The 16,821-nt window shown below is 39.4% G+C and overlaps 1 pseudogene; it reads right to left on the bottom strand.

The window, feature by feature from the left end:
• The window catches only part of LOC123617307 (large ribosomal subunit protein uL30 pseudogene), a 50,791-nt pseudogene extending 36,288 nt beyond the window's left edge, over nt 1–14,503 (bottom strand).
• Between the last annotated feature and the right edge of the window lie 2,318 nt (nt 14,504–16,821).

Raw genomic sequence — 16,821 nt, 5'->3', positions numbered from 1 at the left:
AGATATTTAACTGGACATTATGGAGGTATGCACTCTCTGTTGTCAAGAGATTGCACTAAAAATAATTAATTTGCTTTTCAGTTATCTCTAGATATCAGCTGAGTGTTGCAGCAGAACAATGAGATATATACGCTTTAATGGACCATGCAACATAATGCCAACCAGAAGCTCTGAATAGTTAGCACAAAGGTCGTGTTTTCCATGCCCATGCGAAAAGTACTGGATTTTCATGCTAACAACTCAAAAAAAAAAAAAAAGAGAGATAAAAATAAAACTTGGAAAAACCTCTAACAACCCATAAAATTTGTACTAACTATAGTCAAAATTCCATGGTTATCTTCAAAGAACAGTATCCACCAACCATTTTATTATAAAGGATAGAGAAACTAAGGACCCTCAAGCGATGTACCATGTTCAACAGAATCCCAGTCCTCTGCATCTTAACCCACGCCAGTATTATGATCTGCTAAGGAAATCTGGGCTCTTCAGCCTATGGGTCCCTAAATGCCACTGAGCCTCACACATTAGTATATTTGAGAAAGGTTTCAAGCATTCAAGGGGCCGTGCCATTCAATTTAGGTGACCATCACATGCTGTGGGATTCCTGTCCTTTCAGCCAGTCTTTTTGGACGCTTGAAAATGACCACAGCTGCTATGAGTCAGCGCTGTTTAACAGCAGCATGCAAAGCTGCCAAGTTTGGATCGGTGGCGTTGTTCCTTTCTCTGGGTAATTCAGCTCCTTGGCTGATCTGTATCCTGGACTGCCACACCCACACATTTAAAAATATTTAACTTTAGTCACAGCAGACCTAGATAAGCACTTAGCCATGTCTGCTTTCAAGTAGGAATTACGAGTTCATGACTGATTCCATGTATTGGCCCACCCGTCGGATAAACCACCTGATGGTATCATAGAAAATAGTTTCTCTTCTCCACGAACAGGTTGGCCAGCATCTCCAACCCCGGTAGTTCTGTATCATGGAACTAGAGCTGCTGCCTTCTGCTTCCTGAGCCAAACTCCAAGGTCCACAGGAATCAACTGGAGTCCTGGAAGATCCAGATACTGCCCCATGTGCAGATTCCTGCAAAAATAAACTGAATCCCTGCCTTAGTCAGCTCCAGGAAAGCACCAGTCATAGCTGGATCATATGTCATCCAACCGCAAGACCAAACTGTCTCTTCAAATGTTAGAAACACCTCAATCCATAAAGTAGGAATTAGCTAGAACCCCGGACCCACTGTAAGAACAAGAGAGACTAGTAATTTGATTCTCCTTTAAGTCAACGTTGTTTGAATATTCGTTCAACATTCCTTAGCAGGAATATGGAGATACTAATTTTCCATTCTAGCAAATCACCTACAACTCTTTAATGTATACTTATTTTTTGTATTATGCCAATGAGAAAATGTATTGAGAAACATATGAAATCATTTAATATGTAAATCATAAAGCAAATCACAGGTTTCTGGTAAACTTCCCTATAGTATCTTAGTTGGGCAATATGTCAAAAGCCATCATCCATATGGTCCGATATGAATAGTGTTTCAATCAAGAGAACAAAGTCCAGTGACTAAAATAACTCATTTGTCACCTTCTGTAACAGTTGGGATTGCAGTTGACTGATTGGTTTACTTACCCTACAATGGCTTTTTTAAATTAACTTTATGAAGTTGTTGCTGTAAGTAATGAAGTCATTTTACAGAATGGCTTAAATTATTAATGTGTGCTGCTTATTCTCAATCTCCCCACTTACCTTCACCAATCTCTGCCCTGTTCCAGGTCCCAGGAGGCTGACTTCCACAGATAGCCTTACTCAAGCTCTTCTGTCCTCTGGCTTAAGTGGGAAGAGAAAGGATCTTGTATTTATTTCCCATAATCTCCACCCCCACCCCTTTTACTTGTGTAGCTACAGTTCTGGCAAAGTTACTTTCCTTTGTAGTCACAGGTCATATGAGGCAGCATCTCTTCTGACTAAAGTTTTTTCTGGCTCCAGTGAGTACTGTCCCTCCCTTAACTGATCAGAATCCCCACCTTCTTTTTTTTTCTTTTTAACATTTTTTATTGAGTTACAGTCATTTTACAATGTTGTGTCAAATTCCAGTGTAGAGCACAATTTTTCAGTTATACATGAATATACGTATATTCATTGTCACATTTTTTTCGCTATGAGCTACCACAAGATCTTGTAATCTTGTATATATTTCCCTGTGCTACACAGTATAATCTTGTTTATCTATTCTGCATATGCCTGTCTGTATCTACAAATTTTGAATTCCCAGTCTGTCCCTTCCCACCACACCCCTTGGCAACCACAAGTTTGTATTCTATGTCTATGAGAATCCCCACTATTTCTAGTGGTGTTGCACCATCTCTTGTTAGTTCCTTGTTGGTTGATTTTATGTATCAATTTGACTGGGTCTCAAGGTGCCCAGATATTTTGTCAAACATTATTCTGAGTGTGTCTATGGAGGCAGACTGAGTAAAGCACATTGTCCTCCTAACGTGGGTGAGCCTCATCCAACTGGTTAAAGGTCCAAATAGTACAAAAAGGCTGACTCTCTACCAAGTAAGAGAGAATTGTCCTGCCTGTTGGCCTGTGAACTTGGACATCAGTTCTTGGCTCTACAGTAGCCTGTTGACTTCAGGCTCAAACTAAGATGCTGGTTCTGCAGACTGTAGACTTGCCAACCTCATAATCATTTAAGCTAGAAGGAAGGAAGGAACGAACGAAGGAAGGAAGGAAGGAAGGAAGGAAGGAAGGAAGGAAAGGAAGGAAGGATGGAAGGAAGGAAGGAAGGAAGGAAGGAAGGATGGAAGGAAGGAAGGAAGGAAGGAAGGAAGGAAGGAAGGAAGGAAGGAAGGAAAGGAAGGAAGGATGGAAGGAAGGAAGGAAGGAAGGAAGTCTATTGATTCTATTTCTCTCAAGGACTCTGGTATATTTCCTTCATCCTTCCTCACACCTCTGTAAAGTCTCTTCATTAAATTATTTTTAAAGCCTTTTGCTCCACCCCTTGTGTCTGCCAAGACCCTACCTGATACACAAGGTTTTCCTTTTTTCTCTTTTTTCACTTCACAATGTCCAGGGGGAGGCAATCCAGTTTCAACGTGGGAGATCCACTGTGTTGCTCCTTCTTTCTCGCTCTCTCACCGCCCTTGGCAAATGATTTCATCATGACCTTTCTAAGATGCTCTACGTTTTACAGGGAAAGAGAGAAAGGGAACAAGAGCTTTCTCCCAGCAAGGATTTATTCAGAAAGGTAATTTTCACCTCCCCATACACTACAGTCCATATCTTACTGGCCAGAATCATGGCCACGGCCACTCCTACATGCAAGGGCACCCGAGACACTGAGCATGCTGTTACTCAGTCTCTATGTTAGAGAAAGGCAAGGGGTGCAGGGACCAGAAAGAGAGTCAAACCATTAAACCTTTAGTACCTGCCACAAGCGGATTTCTTGAATCTCACATCCACTTTCCCACATGCCAGAGCTGCTCTAATACCTCTTACACACAGTCCCTAAAAAATGGGAAAAAGAAACTTTTCCTCCTGACCCACCTGCAAGACTATTGTCCTTCGTGTCATCATCCTTGCCTTCTGATTCTGCATAATGAGTCACAGAGCATCCTTCCATCAAGGCAGCCCCATCAAATGGTGCAGAGAGGGATCCAATAGACCCAAAGAACCCAGGACCCTCTCACCAGGCAGAGGGAAATGAAATTCTTGAAACACTCCTACATGAATAATGTGTATGCCATCATATTTCTCTTCAGAATTTGAGCTACTGACAACTGCCAGCTTCAGGTAGCTATCAACTGACTGGTCTTAGAGCTGTGACACTGTCTGGAGTTACATTGTGTAATTTTTCACTGACACAGCACCAGAGTTCTAAATCAAAAAATTACATGTGTAAATTTTTTCTTTCTAAATTTGTAATATCATTATGATCACAAAATGGCTGCCTCATCCCCAGTCATCACATCTATGTTCTAAATAGGCTTAATTGAACAGGGGAAGGCCTCCCCTAGTTCCTGGGGAGAGATACAAATTTATGTACCAATTATTACATGTTAATAACTACTTAGGGTGTGGTTTGCAGAAAGCTGAGTTAACTGGCACTAGACATCCAATCTACCCCCCTGGCCATTTAGTAACCTTATAATCAGCTCTCTGGGTATTTGTTCCCTATTTCTCAAGGAATAAAGGAATATCCAAGCACAAAAAGCAGTATCCAGGAAAGAGGAATGTAAACAAGCAAAGAAGGAAGGAAGGTGGACCTTTGTCACTGAATCAGCTTCTGGCTTGTGGTGCCCGTCCCAGGCATCTCAGTCGTGCTCAAGCATTCCTCTCTCAGGAGCACCCCCAACACTTAGGTGCCAGGGATGGACAGTTCAGTAATAATGGCCTGAAATATTCGGAGGTCAACACTCCAGAAAGACTTCCTGCATTTTCAAAGATCATTGCATCCCTTTTAATATAATGACCTAGGAGATATTTGGAAATTATTCTAGAGGAAATTAGTTTAGAGATATTTGGAAATTAGTGAAGAAGCTTCCGAAAATTTCTTTGAAGAGGCAATGCTCTAATTTCAGTAAATATATGTCGATCTTTCCCATGATAACACCTTCACATAAAATTGCCTTGGCGTTCCCTAGAACTGTCATTCTATTGGTAACAGAGCATATTAAATAAACATTCAACCAAAATAAGTACCTTTAATAATGTCTGCCAGTATTTCACATTTTTAGTCATACTTCATAAACTTGATCACATCCTTTGAATTCAAATAATAATTTTTATTAATCTACTTAGTATAATGCCTGATACTTATTCAATTCAATAAACAATTAGTGATGACAATTATTAGGTTAAATAACTTTACATTATAAAGCAAACAGGAAAGAAGTCATGCATGAGAATCCATAGGTATTTCTTCAAGTCTCTACCTGGTTATTGTTTTTATAGCAACACACTTAAACTGCTGCTAAAAGCCAGCTGTTTTCTGTACATACTACCATACCTTTCCTCCTTAAATCAATCTCACAAATTCTCTTGATTAACCAAGAGTTGGGGGAGGGTATAGCTCAAGTGGTAGACTGCACGCTTACCATACACAAGGTCCTGGGTTCGATCCCCAGTACATCTACTAAACATAAATAAATAAACCTAACTACCTCCCCCCTTTACAAAAACAAAAACCAAGAGTAGAATGACTCACTATGTCAACAGTTACTCTGAATCACAGACACCACAGTGTTGTGGATACAGCAGGCAGCGGTGGAACATACAGTATTCAAAAGTCATATGGTGTTGATAGACATGTATCCTAAAGCGTGTCCGTCTCTGGACAGCAAATTACAAAGGGATCCTTTCCCTCCCTCGAAGTTTACATTTTAGTGGAAGCACCTTCATGTGATCATCAGTAAATCTTTTCAGACCACTGCCCAGGCTCGTTGCTTTGCAATCTCATACTGCTTTGGAGATCCGAGTTCACTAAATGGGGCCCATAAATGATAAGCTTTAGTGGTATATTTTAAATAACCAGGGAGCCTTTTCTCTTTAACAAAACTAGTCTCAACACTTACGAATCATTTGTAGCTTACATGGGGAAAAAAGGGAGCACTAAGAAATGACCAGAGAGATTTTCCTCAGTTTATACACAGGAAGAACATTCCAGCCTCAAATTCAAAATCGCATCCTCTCTGAAGGCCAGTAAGAATTGCAATCCTCTTGGTTCTGCCATAGGACTAATCAGTGCATCAAAAACAGAGAATAACGAATTCCTGTTTCTTAGAGAAAATGGCTGTGACAGCACCAGCATACGTGCTAGATGCCAAATACTCCTCACCAAGTAGACAGCAGTGATGAGTGTCCCCAATGCAAGAACAGCATAGTATCTAAGACCAGTAAAATAAGCACGTTAATATAATTAGCACTTTCTTTGTGGCAGGTATTACCATAAATTCTTTACATAAAAAAACTCACTTAATCCCCACCCCAACCCTATCTGGGAAGAACTATTATTGTCTCTCTTCTAAAGAGGAAGGAAACAGGGACAGGGAAGTTAAGTCATTTTGATCAGCAGCAGCAGCTAGAAATTAACAGCCTATCCCCAGAATCTGTGATCTTACCTTCATGCTGACCTAAGGGCATATATTCCACCATCAAGAACCAGGAAAAAAAATTTTTTGGGGGTGAGAAAGATGTGAGAATACTCACAGGTGAGGGATGAGATTGAACAGAAAAACAAAGGACTGGTGAGTGACGCACTGTTCAATAAAAAGAGCATTTTAATCAGAGGATACTCCGATTCCACTTGCATTAGACACAGAGATGAAAATACATCTTTTTCCTGTGGCTGTTATTATTTTTGTTGTTTTGCTTGAGGTCTATCTAGTAGTTGATCCTTTCAGTGAACTGTCTGCCTTGAATGTATTTACTAGAATTTCTTTTTGAATTCATAATTTTCTGCTTTAATCTTTTTTATTCAGTCCTGCGTTACAGATTTATGATAAAATGCCTGGAGCATTTTAGCTAAGAGTTCTGAAGTTTTGCTAAAGATTGGGATCGATGAGTAAATAACAATCTCAGTTTTGTCTGTGCATCAAGAGCTGGGCAGCACGGAGATCCAGCTATTCTGGGAGGCAGGTCTCTTGAGTTTTATCTTATTGGTCAGAAAAATGGCTTCACCAAGTGCAGATAATTTAGCAGGAATAGGAAGCTTCTAACAGAGCAGAATGGCCTTACTGACTCTCCAGCAGCCATTAGAACACACCTGCAGATCAAGGAACCAACCCACCTGGGGTTGCCCAAGACTTTGCTGGGATTCCTGGAGCCAGGGCTGTCTTTGGCCTTGGGTGAGACAGTCCGAGGCTGAGGGAAAGAACGGAGGCTTCAGAAAAAGACATATCTCAGCTCTGTCTCTGCCACTTACAGTACAACGTGGGACAAATCTTTTAAACTGAGACCCCATTTTCCTTATCTGTAATATGCACACAATGGCCCCATGACTTTTTGAGAACTTAATGAGAAATCATGAAAGATGCCTGGTAAAATGTCTGACATAAAGTAGTTGCCCAGCAAATGGTAGGTGTGACTAGTATATTCCAGGAATTCTAAAATCAAATAGTAACTATATAAGTCACTTTGTCTAGACAGGTGGGTTGGATCTTATTTAAGGGGAGTGTCTATGACCATGATTATTTCAGTTTTTAAAAAGTCAGTTCATTTGATGGGATTTATTTGTCAAAAAATCCATGTTGACTCATGCCCAACTGTAAGATCCAGCACTTTCAAAACTCATTCATAAGTAACATCTAAATCATTTTTTTCTAAAGTAAATATTTAAATTAAGAATATAATTGCCTACTACTCACAGAAGCATTTTCCTTTCAGTAAAATTTTAGGAAGAAAATTATTCAAAATGTCTAACAATCTCACTTAAACTATGATGCTCTACACTAACCTAGGTTTTTATCTAACAAAGAGCTCTGGTTTATATTAAGTACATTTTTGAATGTCAGTTAGAAAAGAACTGATGTATAATCCTATGCTTTAAATTCTTTAAATTGACAAATTCTTTAAATAGGTTCCCTAGAATAAGTTACATTAAATTCTATTATTTTGATTTTTGTATTGATAATAAATAACGTTTTTCACCAGTGATTACTTTTGTGTCCTATGTTCTTCTCTCAATGTCAAATACAATTTCCTATGCTTGAATTTTTAATAAAACAAAAATAGGAGGCACTTTGATTAATTAATTTTAAAATGCAGTCTCTGATTATCCATATTCTATGATAGAAGGGCTTTAATTCACAATTCCAAATATGGATGAAACAGTGAGGCACTGGAATCTACTTTATCTACTTAAGTCTTTTCTCTTCCATTGAGTACTACATTGAATAAGGATTTTCAAATCTTACCCAATATTTTATTACTAAAATTATTTTTCAACTTTATTTTTAAGAACCATTTTACATTTGAGCCCATAAATGTTTCAGTTTATGACATGATACAATTGAAGCTAAGCAGTTAAAAGATTCTGAGAAGGAAACTTGAATTGCTCAGAGAAAGTGTGAAATCCCATGTGTTACTAAAATCAAAGGACTGTCTTGACCAAAATTTTCTGAATACGTGGCAGGTGGATAAATTCATTTAAAAAACTCCCCACCCACATTGTTCTCTGAAGCGTGTCTCAAAGTCCCATTCCTCAGCATAGAAAACAGGTTGGTTTCCTTTTATCAACGTGTGCTTTTTTTACATGTAACATTCAATCTTGGGACATTACAGGAAATGTGATTTAGATTCTTCTCGTTACTGCAACATCACACACACACACATAAAAAATACCCTCTTCGAACTGCTCGTGTTCCCTCTTAAACATCAGCTCTTTAAGTAAATTCAGTATTTTAAGAAACAAAGGGCTGCCTTTTCCACTTCTTAAAATCTATTTCATATCAGGTCTTGTTCTCTACTCCCAGATTTCTGATAACCTGAGATGAGTCCAGGTGATACATTCAAAGACCACGTTAAACATTTTCAGCCTGGGACTCGAAAGTTTGAGTATGTTTCAAGTTGAGTGGAGGAGGTTCTGAACAAAAGTCTTTATCTTCCCAATATATTACACTTGTAAAGGAGCACACTGGGTCTGTTAAAGAAGCGAATAGTTACTAATCAAATTTGTTGCCAACGTTACAAGCAAGTTACTTTACAATTGGCTGATTGGGAACTTCGGGAGCACAAAGAATCAAGTGATTATTTCCTCAAATGCTTTTAAACTGTGTTGTTATTACCACGCTGCAATTCCACCCACTAAATTGAATCAGCCAAGCAAAACCAAAATCACCTGAATGCCTAAGAGAGCACGTCATAAATCAGCAGTTCAGTTCTGATCCTTAGGAGAAAAATCTAAAATGAATAATAAATGAAGTTGAAGGATCTCAAACTTTCACTAACATCAAATACACACTACCATCACCAAACAGAATTCATTTATTGGCGGGACAAAGGGATGTGAGTAGGTTTCTGAGAGGTCATGTTGAAACATTTACTTTCATTTTTGGAGGCTTAACTCTTTTCTGAATTGCTGTTTATTAGCAAAATGAACTGAAAGTCCACTAAAGACTTTTTATTCTTCCACTTGATCTGGCTATGAAATTTGGTCCTACTATTAGAGGTAGATAATTCAGCCTGAGAGTAATCTAAAAAATAAAACCAGGTCTACATTTTTCATCTAGTACATCTTATGGTATGTAAATTGCTTCTGCAGATATCCTGACCTGTTTTTTTTTTAATGGAAATTTTTCAAAAATCATGAAAGTAGATGTTATTTTCTCATTTTTCTCACCAATCACTTTTCACTGAAATATTATTGCACATTTTAGAGAACCTTAAAACTGTTTTATTGTAATAATAAAATACAAATATTCTAAGTAGGTTTAATTTTTATGCACTACAAATTTAAGGCTTAAAAACTTACTTTGTAAGAATGAACAATGCTTTGCCTGTTAAATAAAAACTAAAGAAAAATGAGTATTATCTGTAATTGAAATAGAATATAACCAAGTTGTTCAGATTGCCATTTTAGAAAATTGGTATCATCGTTGTGCATTTAGGTCATTTTCCCCATTTATTATAAATTCAGATTTCTAATAGAATGGAATATAATACTTAAATTGTATAAGAAGATATTTCCAAAACACTGAAAACTTCTTCATCTGTGAAATCAATAGATTTCTGTGATTTGTTGTGAAATTTTCACCAAATCTTCATGTTTGTAAAAGTCAGCTAAAAGCTTCTTCAGTATTTTAATTGTTAATTTGACTAGCATTTAAAAAATTTTCTCTAATGAATTTTTGTTTAATTCCTAGAACCTATGAATATCTTACATCACATGGCAAAGGGAGTTGAGGTTGAAGATGGAATTAAGGTTGCTATTGGGCTGACCTTAAAAGAGGGAGATTTCCTGGATTATCTGGGTAGACCCCATGTCATCACAAGTGCAAATAAAAATAATCTCCCTGATTCTAAGTACTTTGCACACCTTGTAAAAATTTTAGATAATGTCATTGCTTCTCACACTCTCTGGCTCTGTAAGTCCTTCCTTGTAAGCCATTTCTAACATTGTTCTTACTGTGGTAAAGCTAATTGAAAAATAAAGTGATGAATGCTAGTGATGAAATTTTAAGAACAGCAGCTATTACTGCATAACACCAAGCAAAAGGGTGCTATCTGTCCTTCTTCACAGCTGGAATTAGAGGAGGGCTCATTACAATCACTTGCTACAACTCACTCTCTACATTTTAACCATGTAACTCACAGCATTGGGAGGAATAGAGTAGCTTGCCCAAAGACAAAGGATAAGATGTGCCTAGAATTCAAAAATGTAGTTGATAACAGAAGGGAAAAGCAAGCCAGAAAATGTCAGATCTGGGCGTCAGCTAGGCTGATGGGGATGAGAGTGCAGGAGGTACAGAAGAGATGGGGTCAAAGGAGGGGACCACAGGCAAGAGATCAACCCCTCTAGAGAGAGGGGTGCCTAGAGGAAAAAAGTCAAGAGATCAGTTTTATGTTACCCAAATAAGAAAAGACAAGAAGTAGATTGCAAGGAATCATGGTAGACAGGATAATGTCACCCCCCGCAAAAGATGTCCATGTTCTAATTCCTAGAACCTATGAATATCTTACATCACATGGCAAAGGGAGTTGAGGTTGAAGATGGAATTAAGGTTGCTATTGGGCTGACCTTAAAAGAGGGAGATTTCCTGGATTATCTGGGTAGACCCAATTTCATCACAAGTGTTCTTAAGAATGGAAGAGGGAGACAGAAGAGAATTGGAGAAAGGGATATGACAAGGCAAGCTGGCTCAGAGAAATGCTATGTTGCTTTCAAAAATTAAAAGGGGACCCTCCAGCCAAGGAATAAGAGCAGCCTCTTGAAGCCAGAAAAAGCAAGGAAACAGATTCTCCTTATAACCTCAAGGAAGAGATATACCCCTACCAACACCTTGTGTTAGCCCAGTGCTCAGTGTCCAACTCTGACCTACAGAACTGTGAGAGAATGAACTTGTGCTGTTGTTTTAAGGCACTAAGTTTGTGGCAATTTGTTGCTAGTGATAGAAAACTAACACAGATCTATGCCCAATGACTGAGAACAAACTAAAGGGGGCAAACAATATATTAAATGTGTTTGTTGAAAAAAATGGAGAAATGAGTGAATAAAGGAACATAGGGCAATTGGCAACCATATTCTGGGCTCCATCAAAGATAAGAGTCACCAGCCGCACAGCATGATAATAACAATCCATAGACTCAGTATCATTTTCCCTGAAGATTTCCATTCTATAGAGTGTCGATAAAACATGTCTAATGAAGATTATGTGTTAAAAATCAGGCTGAAACAAACACATGAAGAGGCGCTCAACATAGCTAATCATCAGGGAAGTGCATATCAAAACCACAAGATATGACTTCACACCTGTTAGAATGGCTGTCATCAAAAAGACAAGAAATTGCAAGTGTTGGCAAGGATGTGGAGAAAAGAGGACACTTGGGCATTGCTGGTAGAAATGTAAATTGGTACAACCACTATGGAAAACAGTATGGAGGCTCCTTGGAAAATTAAAAATAGAACCACCATACAATCCAGGAATTCTACTTCTGAGTGCACATCTGAAGGAAATGAAATCACTATCTTGAAGAGATATCTGCACTTCTGTGTTCATGGCAGCATTATTTACAATAGCCAATACATGGAAACAACGTAAGTGTCTATAAATGAATGAATGGATAAAGAAAATTTGATATATATATATATATTCCAATGAATATTACTCAGTTATAAAAAAAAAAGAAAGAAATCTTGTAACAACATGGATGAAACTTGAGGGCATCATGCTGAGTGAATAAGTCAAATAGAGAAAGAAAAATATGGCGTGATCTCACTTACACGTGGAATTTTCTGTTTCTCATAGAAACAGAGAACAGAGTGGCAGTTGCAAAGGTATTGGGGGGGTAGGTAGGGAAATGGGTGAAGGTGGTCAAAGGGTATAAACTTCCAGTTATAAGATGAGTAAGTTCTAGGGATGTCATGTACAGCATGGTGACCATAGTTAACAATACTGTATTGTATATTTGAAAGTTGCTTAGAGAATAGATTTTGAAACTTCTCACCACAGAAAAGGAATTGTAACTATATGAGGTGATGGGTGTGTTAATTAACGTTTTTGTGATAACCACTTTTCAATATATACATATGTATATAAAATCACTACGTTGTGTACCTTAAACTTACCCAGTGTTATCTGTCAGTTATATCTCAATAAAGTAAGAAAAATAAAAATCATGCTATTTCCTGATTCCCCCAAGTTATTGTGGCAGTTGATCAAGACAGACAAAATGGTATTACCTTATAGCTGCTGACAAAAGTCCAGAAATTAGCCCAACTCCACCCTACTCTCTTCCTCCCACCATAAAAAACACCTACCAGTCAGACAACCTTACCATGCTCTCTATATCCCCTGAGTCTTCTGCCTCTGCCTGGCAGGCTCTCCAGGCCTCCCCATCAACTGGTTAGATTCTAATTACCATTTACCTTAGAGGTTTCCTCAGAGAAATCTTCATTTGGCTACTGAGTTGGTTCATTCCTCTACTGCATGTCCTCTATTTTATGACATTTGTTTAGTGACTGGTATTTCCCAGCACACCCTATAACAGGAACACTGGTAGAGCCCAACAGCACAGAAGAGGGCTTGGTAAGTCGGGAAGGTATAGCTCAGTGGTAGAGGGCATGCTTATCTTGCATGAGGTCCTGGGTTCAATCCCTAAGACCTCCATTAAAGTAAACAAATACATAACAAATTAATAAATAAATTTTAAAAATCTAATTAGCCCCCCAAAAAATAGGAGGATAAGAGTACACTCAGAAGAATGCCTTGGTCAACCATATTCATATCAATATGAGCCCATGCTTGCTGACTTAATTGAACCAAACCTGCTCTCTTGGGCTGTCACAAATGCTCCTAAAAGGCAGAGATAGGATCTACCTTGCTCATCACTCACTCCTCAACAACCAGTACTGACACAAGACAGGCTCCTGGCACATTTCTGTGGGATGAAAATACTAGAAGTCCAAAACAATAAATTCAAGAAATCCATTCTCATATTCCAATTTTCATTCCTGCGACCAAGATGAGTGTTTGGGGCTACAATTGATATTCTCTTCAAAGTTAAAGTCATGCTACTTTTTATACTTTACCTTTCCAGAAAGAAGAATAAATATTTGTTTAATTTATATTTTCAGCTTTCATATATTAATAAAATAAAAGTATATTGTGTCCTATTTGTGTGTACATAGAAATATATACACACCCTGTATTAGTCAGGGTTCTCCAGAGAAACAGGACCAATAGGAGATAAATAGAAAGATGGATAGATGGATAATAAAGAGATATAACTGTAGACTTCTCATAAGACATTGGCTCACATTATGTATTATGGAGGCTGAGAAATCCCACAATCTGTCTGCAGGCTGGAGACCCAGGAAAGCCAGTGGTGTGGTTCCAGTGCAAGTCCAAAGGCCTGAGAAGCAGGAGAACCAATGGTGTAAGTCCCAGCCCAAGGGCATAAGACCAATGTCTCGGCTCATGCAGTCAGGCAGAGAGCAAGTTCTCTCTTACCCCAGCTTTTATTCTATTCAAGCCCTCAACAGATTGAATGATGCCCACGCAAATTGGGAAGGGCAGTCTGCTCTACTCAATCTATGAATTCAAATGCTAATAACTTCTGAAAACACACCCACAGACACACTCAGAAATAATGTTTGACCAAATATCTGGGCACCCCCTGGCCCAGGTGAGTTGGTATGTAAAATTAACTATTGCACACAAACACATATATATAATTTATTTTATTTTCAAACAGCCTTTATTTTCACTAGTGTGTCTTGATTCTAGATGCATGAAATGCTCCGTCACACTCATGTCTGATGATTTGATGAGATTTCTGGACCCAAAAGGTTGAATGAAGCTATACTGATTCTCTCTCTTCCAATACCACATGATTTCAAGCACATATACTTTCAAATGAACAAGATAAATTCACGAAAAGCTGCCCCCAAAAAAGCAGAGTCTAATTATTTTTATATTATTTCCCCAAAAGGTGCCCAAGAAGAGCCTGGAGTAGAACCAGGTAGCTTAGCAAAGTAAATCCTACCCCCACCCCTGCCCATCCTGTTCACAGACCAGTCTAGTCAGCAAAATTACAACATTTCTAACTAATACATCCAGGCGTTCATTTTATATAGCTGCCATAACAAATTACCCCAAATTTAGCCACTTAAAACAACACAAATTTATTATCTCACAGCTCTGTAGGTCAGGAGTCTGGTGAGCTCAGCTGGTTCCTCTGGCCAGGGTTTCGCAGGCTGAGATCAAGTCTTTGGCAAGCTGGGCTCTTATCTGGAGGCTCTGAGAGCGTCTGTTTCCAAGCTCATCCAGGCTGTTGACAGAGTTCGGTTTTTGGGCTGTAGGGCTGAGGTCTCTGTTTCCTTCCTGGCTGTCAGCCAGCAGCCTCTCTCAGCTCCTTAATTCCTCAGCAGGTTGCCCCTCCACTTCAAACCGGCAACTTCCTGTTGAGTCCTCTTCATGCTTTGAATCTCTCTGAATTCTCCTTCTGCCTTATCTCTTCTGCCTCCAGCTGGAGAAAGTTCTCTGCTTTTAAGGGCTCATGTGATTTGGTTGGGCCCTCTTGGGTAAACCAAAAATAATCTCCCTATTTTATGGTCAGTAACTTTAATTGCATCTACAAAGTCCCTTTTGCTATGTACCATAACATATTCACAGGTTCCAAGGACTGGGGCACAAACATCTTTAGGGGAGGCATAGGACCTTATGCCAACCACACCTCACGTCTATAAGGAGCTAAATGCAGAGGAGGGGAAGTATCGTCTTTCCCCTGTTCTGACTCTAGAATACTACAAATGTAGAGAGAAACTGGTTTTAAAAAAAAATAATAATGTTGGAGACGAGACCCAGAGTTATACATAACAAACTGGGGATCCCACCTGTAATGCAAAGATATTCACCCCCAGGAATGGAGTACAACCCCCAATCAGGTCCAGTGGGTCCTGGAGTGGCCGCCCTGGTTTACGCGATCTTGGAAGAGACAGCAGAGTTCAGGTCTTCCAATAATGGTGGCACAGCCCCTTAGCTGAGCTCTTCCTCCCAGTCACTGCTTAGCTTTACTGCTACCAAAAGGAGATGGATCACCACAAATTTAGCACTCAAGTTGTGGAGGAAGTAAATATGTCAAAGGGATGGTGGAAAGGGAGGTAAGAATCTTCCCACACTCTATCAAATCAAAGCAAGTTTCTGGGCAAAGCCACCCAAGCATGAGTAAGCTAGAAAAAGGAATGGCCTGGGAAGCATGCAGGCTACACAGAGGAAGGAAGAAAGAAAGCAAGGAAGAGAGGGAGGGAAGAAAGGATTAAGGGAGAGAAGGAGGAAAATACACATAACCTAAGGGAAAAAAATGCCCAAGTGCGTCAAACTATTCAGAATATTAACAAAAATGCTCAAACATTTTTTTTTTAAGAATGACATGAGAGGATTGCAGGTTTAATGAAACAACTTGAGGGCCAAAATAATATTAGCAAAGACTTAATGGATGAATTTTAAAAAACAGGAAACACAACACACATGGCTACAGACTGAATAATTGTCATGGAGGAAAGATGGAGACAGTCACACGGAAGACAGATGATAAAGAGATTAAAGCAATCAGAGAAAAACTAAAAATGAAGGAATCGAGGTAAAAAAGATAGACTGTCATAACTGTTGTCTGAAATAGAAAACCCTCCAAATAATGTTGGAAAAAAGTATTCGATGACACTTGTTAGAGATGGTAACGCAGACTTTATGCAGGACCACCGTGACAGGTATAGGGACCATTGCAATGGAATTTTACAAGAGAAAGTGATTGGGCTCAACTCAGAAGACAGCCTGGGTCGGTGGGAATTTATAGCCAAGGAGCAGGGTGAGGGTCAGCGGACAGAAAATTTTTAAGAAGAAACATCAGGGGTAAGGGAGATTCTGGCTAAACTGACCTGACAGGATTCTTTGCTGAAGACAGGCCCGGATGAGAAAACACTCCCCGGGGGAAGGTGGGGGGTGGGGGAGGGCGGTGAAGAACCAGGTCAGATGATCAGGTTTCAAAGGTGATCGGACATCGTGAAGGGTGAAGGGTCATGGTGCCAGGGGTGGTGGTTCTCATCAAACTGATATAGCCAAGTTCTTCCCAAAACTAGATTTTACAAGGAAGGTCACAGCTGGGCCTAGGAGGAGGTTCAGGAGCCTGGCTCAGGCTGGCTCAAGCAAGGACTCTTTATCAACCTCTTATTTCCCCCTGCTTCGTCTTTCTATTGAGAGAGGGAAGCAATACTCGGTTCTCTGAGAGGAAAAAATGTGGAACAGCTATTTCACCTTGAGTCTGTCCTTTCCTTCTGTTTTCCCCTGGGACAGATTGATTTACCTGACGGGTGAATTTGGAATAAAGGACTGGAAAGGCGTGGCTCTGTGCCCGCTGGCCCTTGCTTCTGACCTTCCTGTTTGTGGAGAGGTACAGCCAGCTCTCCATCTCAGGGCGACTCACAGGGCTGTCTGAGGGGCATGAAACACGGTGAGTAAGTCTGTCTAATGCAGGAGGACTATCAGAAATCCACTTGGCCTCAGCTCCCAAGGCATACTTTCCAGCTTTACTGTAATAAAGGTAGCATATTAAACTCTACTAATCTGTCTCCTGGGTCTTATTTCTTGCTTGTTTT

This window comes from Camelus bactrianus, chromosome 1 (assembly GCF_048773025.1).
Source record: "Camelus bactrianus isolate YW-2024 breed Bactrian camel chromosome 1, ASM4877302v1, whole genome shotgun sequence".
Lineage (NCBI taxonomy): Eukaryota > Metazoa > Chordata > Mammalia > Artiodactyla > Camelidae > Camelus > Camelus bactrianus.
Note: the sequence above shows the minus strand (reverse complement) of the source record. Positions and strands in the feature narration are given on the sequence as shown.